We start from the raw sequence: 7,558 nt of genomic DNA, 5'->3' as shown, positions 1-7,558 counted from the left end.
TTAGTAGTAGTAGATGTTAATTTAGGGTTCATAGATAATGATTTTTAGCAGTAGTAGATGTTAATTAGTAGTAGTGATGGTACTAGTTAACTATTGTATAATGTAGTTTATTTTTACTGTTTTTTAGTAAGTGTTTAAAATAATTAGTACGTAAATTAATAAACTAGTTGAACTACTTTAGTTGTAGTTGAACTAGTTTAGTAAGTAAATTAATAAACTAGTTGAACTAGTTGAATTAATAGAACTAATGTATTTTTAGTAAGATAATTAATATAACTAGTTGAACTACTTTATTTTTAGAAAGAACTAGCTTTTTTCTATTTATAGTAAGTTTATATTTAGTAAGAACTAGTTGAATTAATAAAACTAGTTGAACATGTCATATTTGTTGTTATTTTTTAGTTTAAGCAATTATTCGGGATGTATTAGTGATAACATATATGGTTTTTGCTTTTGCAGAAATCAAGGAGCCCCTCAATCATCCCCGCCGTCGTTCCCGTCACCGACCCCCTCCGACATCGAGGTGAGACCATCCAAATATCCATGTATATCTTGTATTGCTCAAATAGGATATGTGGTTGCCCAAGTGGCCGTTCATGTTTAGTTTACACCTCCGAGTGGCCTATGTTTTGCCGGAGTGTTGATTAATTTCCGTTCCGGCAAATTTCAGGCGCTCGATATGTCCTTTTTTAGCAAAGTTCATGCCGGATTTTTCCGTGAATTCTGGCATGACTTGTGCTAGAATATGTAGGAAATATCGAGTGACCTGGATTTTCTTGAAAAATAATGATCTAATTTAGGTTTTTTAGTACATATGTTTAATTGTACAAGTTTAATCTTTGAATTATGAACGTAGGAAATGTCGTACTCGGACAACGACAGTCTCCCGGGGGAGTGCAACTGGTGCCACGACGATCGAGGTATGTGCGACAGGTTTGTTGAGCTGGACGAAGATCGGCACTTCAGCATTAAGCTCGAGGAGACCTTCGATGTTGAAATGGTATGCAACAACGACAAGTGTTTTTTTCGTAATTAAGCATGACTTCAACTATTTTAACGTCTAATTTTCATCTTTTACAATTCGACTAGCTTATCCCATGCCATGCAAAACGCTATGTCTTGGAGAGGATGGGTTTTGAAGACCATGAAAATTTTCAAACAAAGAAAATACACCTAAGGACCCATCATGATATTGATTTTGAAGTAAATATGTACAATTCTCAGAGCGTAACCCATTTTGGTTGCCAAAATTGGGAATCACTTTGCAAAATGTATGGTTTTTATGAGGGTATAATTGTCACCATGGATCTTGGTGATCCTGACATCGAGCAAGACAATATGGACATTTGGGCCCTTCTTGATACGCTTCCGATTCTACCGCAATGTGAGTTTCTCAAACATAGTTATTAACTAATTTATATTGTTTATTTCAAAATAGTTAACAGCTTATTTCCACTGATAGCTTATTTTGAATCTTCAAAGAATGTGCAGAAGATGGTAGACAAAACCCACTACACTAATGGCTCTTAATTAACTTATAAGGAGAAAAGTCATCTGATTGCTTATTGTACTTATCTTGAGAATTACAATACCTATTATCGAACTCCTCCAAATTATGGTGAATACGTGCCACTAGTGCACGTGTTGAACCACGGTAACTTCTATGGAGATACCCTGGTAAGATTTTTTACTATTATGACATCCGTGCATCTTTTGCATACTTCTAAAACTAGTACATCATTGCTAACTACGAAGTTATTACTATGTTTTTCAACATAAAATCTCGATGGATTGTGTGCCTCATCTGATATATCAGAATGGTCGCCTTGCAGTTCTGAACATACAGCCAGGTCAATCTAAGGAGCTCACCTATGCATATCGGATTTCTAAAACCGGCGAACACATGCTAATCAAAGAATGGAAAAAATGTTTGGACATTCACAAGGAGGTTCTTGGAAGTAACATTAAGCGAAAGGCAAGAATTGGAGACAGGATAATCTCCATTCTCCATAATGGAGAGTCAGGGGCTATCTTGTTTTTTGTTATTTTACCTTACAGAATATAGTAGGTCCTAAGACAATGTAGTAGGTCCTATGAGGTACAATATGTTTATTATGTGATACAATGTGTTAGAGTTGATGATTATGAGTACTTGTGATTACGACTAGTGACCAATTTGCCATGTGATGTCTCATTGATGAAAACGATGATCTTGAGGAGGTGTTATATGACAATGATGTATTATGATGATAAGTTGTTAATGATATGATGATGATGATGATGATATTTATTATATCATTGGGTGAAAGAACCATGGACTAGTTTCAAATGGATGAACATCCATTTGAAACTAGTCCATGGTTCTTTCACCCCGTGATGTAATAACTCATTATGATGTAAAAACACTTTCTAAATTCCTGTTGTATGAAAACTTGTGTAAAGGTGTACGAATACAACATGAAATAAAAAAGTAATAAAATACGAAATAATAGTAGCAGCGCGGGCAGGGAGAAGCGCTACTACTAATTACCAGTAGCGCTCCTCCGGGAAGTCGCTACTACTAAGTGGATTTAGCAGTAGCGTGGGCGGAGGCACGCTACTGCTATACGTTAGCTGCAGCGCCTTATCAGTAGCGCATCGCCCCGCGCTATTGATAGGCCTAAAACCCGCGCTGCTGCTAGGCTTTTCCTTAGTAGTGTTAGTAGATAGAAAAAATCCTAGTCAGCATGTAATTGCGTGTAACTCTTTGTATGTTTAGCATTATTGAATGGAGCACCACGAGGAAGGGAGTTGCCCCCGGTGTCAAGGAGTGGGGACGCGAGACGCGAGCTGGGCCGTTGATGAACGACGCGAACGATTGGAACAACGACTGCTGCTTTGAGATTCGGTTTGCCAGCTGGCGCACATATGGTAGAGGGTCTTCAGATTGGGTATGTACGACCCTGGTCGTATACGATTTTTCCCATGAAAAAAAAATCAGGAATCCAACACGCCGGTTGGTTGAACTAATTTTTTTTAGGGAAGTTGGTTGAATTAATTGAAAGGTCGAGCAGGACCTAAGGAGTCCACCAAAATCCATCTCCGCCGCCGTACGTATTACCAGAGGGAGGAGAAGTGCTCCATTACGGGACGAGACGATCGAGGAGGGTTTTGCATCGATGGAGTTGCGATCGGGCCGCCGCCTCACCTCTCTGCCGCCGCGCAACAAGTCATCGCCGTCCAACATCGATATCGGCCAGGATGAGGACGTGATCAGCACGCTTCCCGACCACCTCCTCCTCGGAATCCTCGAACGCCTCCACCTGCGTGAGGCGCTCCGTGTCGGCGCCGCCTCGACGCGCTGGCGCCACCTCCCACACCAGCTCTCGCACCTAGAGCTCGGGGTCGACCAGTTCCATGGCACCACGCCGGTCGAGATCATGGACGCGTTCACGGGTGCGGTGCGGAGGTTGCTCTCCGTGTGTCCTCCTCCGTGCCCCGCGTGCAGTCGTGCTATCAAGACCCTCGTCCTACGCTTCTACATGTCGGACCCTCTGCAACTGAGCTCCATCGGCGGCGTCATTGAGGACGTCGTCAGCCGCGGCGAGACTGAATGGCTCGAGTTTTATATATTACCGCCGGCCTCGAGCAACGACAACACCACTCAGCTGCTCGCCTAGTTGGGGCTGGCGGAGCGGTTCATGTCCTTCTCCCGTGCCTGCCCCGTCGCCTTCCGGTGGCTCACCAGGCTAACCCTCCAGAACCTAGCGTTTGGAGACGATGACATCGCGGGCTTCATTAAAGCTTGTGATAAGCTCAAGCACTTCATCCTGATATCTTGCCGACTGGTTGACCATCACTCCGCACTCAAGATCGACACACCGTGCTCCGGGCTCCAGAAGCTTCAGTTCCTTGACTTTGCTTGCACATGTATCGAGCTCATCTCCGTCCCCAAGCTAAGAGAAATATGGTGCTGGTCTTGGCCCTGCGACTGCGAGAGCCCTCCACTGCACTTCGGCCACGTTCCCCAACTTCTTGAAGTGAACCTCGGTTCACGTGCTCGGGTGTGGCAGGCACCATTTGCGCTAAGCGAGTGCTTGAGTGCCACAAATCTGTCGAGATTGTATCTCAATTTTAGTTGCGAAATGGTAAGTTTATTTCTACACTCCACATGAATTCCTCTTACGCATCTAGTACATGTTCTTGAGACTGGTTTTTTAACACCAGGGTGTCTAGACACCCCATTATCTTAACCGTTTGCTATGGCTGTCCTGCATCGTGATCCGGTCCCTAGTCTGCCACAGCGTTTGTGATTTGCAGTGCTGCAGTATTAGCCAACCGACGCACGTAGGGCCACCTTCTGTTCCATCCCATCACAGCAACCATACTTTTTCTCCCAAGACTTGTCACTTTCACGTGTGAGAAAGTAGTGAGAGTGAGACAGGAGAGAGAGGTAGCTTTTCTCTCTCACAGAGGAGCTATGAGAGAGAAGGGAGTGAGCCGTTGTGTGTGAATCTGTGAGATAAAAAGAGGATCAGAGAGAGGCGTGTGGGTGAAAGAAAAAAAAAGCAGAGAGAGGTAATGCAAGAGAGAAGGAAAAGAGCAGAGTCTTGTCTTCGTTCCATATTCTACTGATGGCAACTGTAGAGTTAGTATCGGTTAGTTTAGACTTAACTAACTCAAAAATATTCAAATAGAAGGGTTAGTTTGGGTTAGATGCATCTAACCCATCCAAAAAACTAACCCATCCAAGAGGTGTTTATTTGGGTTAGTTCTTCTCGGGACCACTAAAAAACATATTTTTCTCTTGCTCTTCCCGCAGCAGATCCCTCCCCACTTTCACGAAGCTTCTCATCCTCTCCCTCCCTCCCTCTCGCACCGCCCGTGAAAGCGCCTCGCCGTATTCGCGCTCCATCTAACCCTGTCATCCAAACACCTTTTTGGTTAGAGTTAGTTTAAGATTAGTTTAGAGTTAGAATCTAACTCTAACCTCTAACCGAGTTAGAGTATTCAAACAGGGCCACAGATGAGGATGTTGCCTTGCTCAATCATTCAAACACTAGAGGGTGCATCGGTGGTCACGTGACTACAGTGAATTTACCTGCCACATTTGTCGGCAACCGGTGAGGAAATAGCGCGCAGTTGCCACTGCTCAGCCCTATGCCCTACCCTACTACTAGGCGCCTACCTGCATAAATGGGCTGACAAAGTTGGCTGAATCTGCAAATGGCCTGATCCCAGTCAGACTCCAGCACAAATCTCAACGGAACTGCACGGCCAGATAAGGGGGTGCCGGGAGTCCCAGGAGCTACCACACCTTTTTGTTCTTTTCTTAGTACCTACTCCCTTCGTAAACTAATATAAGAGCGTTTAGATCACTACTTTAGTGATCTAAACGCTCTTATATTAATTTACAGAGGGAGTACTAATTATGGTTGTCTGTTGTGTTCTTGCTTTTGCTGCAGATTTGGATTCAACTAGAGCATCCTAAGCACCTCACTACAATATTCAGAAACCTGACCGAGGTGTATCTTTACTTTATCTTTCCTGAGTGCGATCTGAACTGGACCATGTTTATTGTCGAAGCTGCACCTGCCCTACTGAATTTTACAGTAAGCTTCACGTTGAACTTAAATACTGATATTGCTGGTTTCATTTCTTTTATAACCTGATATGTAACTTCAATTGTTTCTACGTTATTCTGTAATATGTATTTATCTTCTGTGTGCATGCATGAAGTTGTTTCGAAATCAACATCCATGTGTCAAACCGTCTGAGTATAGTTCCCAGAAGACCAACATGTTGTGGGAACCATCCAAGGATTGGAAGCACTTGAACTTGAAGTTACTGGTGATGGCAGGGTTCGAGGAGGAAGACAAGGTGACAAACTATCTAAGGTTGTTCATGGAACGAGCCGTGGGCTTGAAGAGAATCGAGCTGCGTGGTAAACACCCTTGTGATGAGTGTAATGCCATGGACCTTGAACTTGAGTCCACAAGATCCCTTGTTGACAAAGCTAGCAGGTATCGGATTAAGGAGCGACTCACACATGAATTCTCCTTGTCTGTCAAGATAACAATATGTTGATTGTCAAAGAATTATAACAATCTCTTAAAATAAGTGCTCATGGCTGCTACTAGAGCGATGATTGCGCCTAGTCAGTTGTAATTTTTGGCTAGTTTTGGATATTGGTAGTGAGAAAAACTTATGGGTAATATATTTAAACACTTGTTTTAAATACCTACTGTATTGGATTTAGCACCTATTTTCAGAATTTTACTTTGGAAACCTGAAATGCTCGCATCCTAATGAATGTGGAGTTGGGAGAGCAATTCCAATCAAGATGTGGAGTCCGTCAGGGTGACCCAGGGCCGGTCCTGGGCGAACCTATAACCAGGGGCCCTTTGACATAAACATCAATAATAACCAATGTACATATTTATACATGAAATCTTACTATAGTAAACACTTTGAAGTGCATCAAAAAGAATGTTCATATGAAATATGGACATATCTTCTGGCGATGTGCAGTCTCCTCTTGGTGACTCGGCCTCTAAACCTCTCGACGTGGTAGTAGTGTGCGGACCGGCGATGGGAAATCTCGGAGTCTAGAGATTAAACGACATGCATAGGTCTGGTCGCACGGTCGGAGTAGCATAACGAGAATGGGGCTATCATTTTTTCGAAAATAAAACAGTGGCCAAGATTTGATGGTTTATGAATCATGATGTGTGTGGTAAGTGTAATTTGCAAATATGTATCAGGAAAAGAAATCAACAATACCTCACACTGTCTTCAGAACTACGAGTCAGTCAAATGTCCACCTACTCAAAGCCTAGTTGTGATCTTCCTTGATAGAATCCAGAAAAGGAGATAATGTTGCCTCTGTCCATCCCTTTCTCATTTTGCTGCTGCCCTGCATTTTCATTACTCCATCTGTAAAGAAATATAAGAGCATTTAATCACTATTTCTTTACGGAGGGAGTACCTGGAAATTTACCTGTATTAGCAATAAATTTTGTTGTTCAACTTTTCCATCCTCATCACATAAGGAGTCTCGATACATAGACATCAGATAGTCATGGATTAGATGGAGGTGTAGCCACGTAGGTAGGAGGAATCAGGTTGGGTGAACATGGGGAAATTCGGAAGGAATGATGCGGCCATGGCGTACGATATTGGGCCAGCCGGGAAGAGCTGAACAGAACAATCGACGAACTTGTCGTGCTCAGGCATGGTCACGTAGGATCTCAGTGCTTGACGTGAGACGGGGAAGAATCAACTGAGATCCCTTTACTGCAAATCGCTAGAATCAAGCGATCTCACATTATTAGCGTATGCCTCGGCGGCGCTATGCATGCAGCATCTACAACTACACATAGCTAATTGGAGTTGCCAAACAACTACGGACGGTGATTGGTCGTACCTCATATTTCACCTCCCACAACCATACTACCCATTTCGCGATTTGTATTTTCATACAAAAGCATGCAACGGAACGATCTACTTGTTACGTAATTCTGGGTCCACTAACACCAGCGTTTCTGACCCACATGCGTCAACCAGACCCAACTAGAAA

General features: G+C 43.2%; 1 pseudogene; it reads left to right on the top strand.

Moving 5' to 3' along the window:
• The window catches only part of LOC119283840, a 7,664-nt pseudogene extending 1,598 nt beyond the window's left edge, over positions 1-6,066 (top strand).
• Positions 6,067-7,558: the final 1,492 nt, after the last annotated feature.

The sequence above is a fragment of the Triticum dicoccoides genome, chromosome 4A (genome assembly GCF_002162155.2).
Source record: "Triticum dicoccoides isolate Atlit2015 ecotype Zavitan chromosome 4A, WEW_v2.0, whole genome shotgun sequence".
In the NCBI taxonomy this organism is placed as follows: domain Eukaryota; kingdom Viridiplantae; phylum Streptophyta; class Magnoliopsida; order Poales; family Poaceae; genus Triticum; species Triticum dicoccoides.
This window is presented reverse-complemented; position numbering and strand designations above follow the sequence as displayed.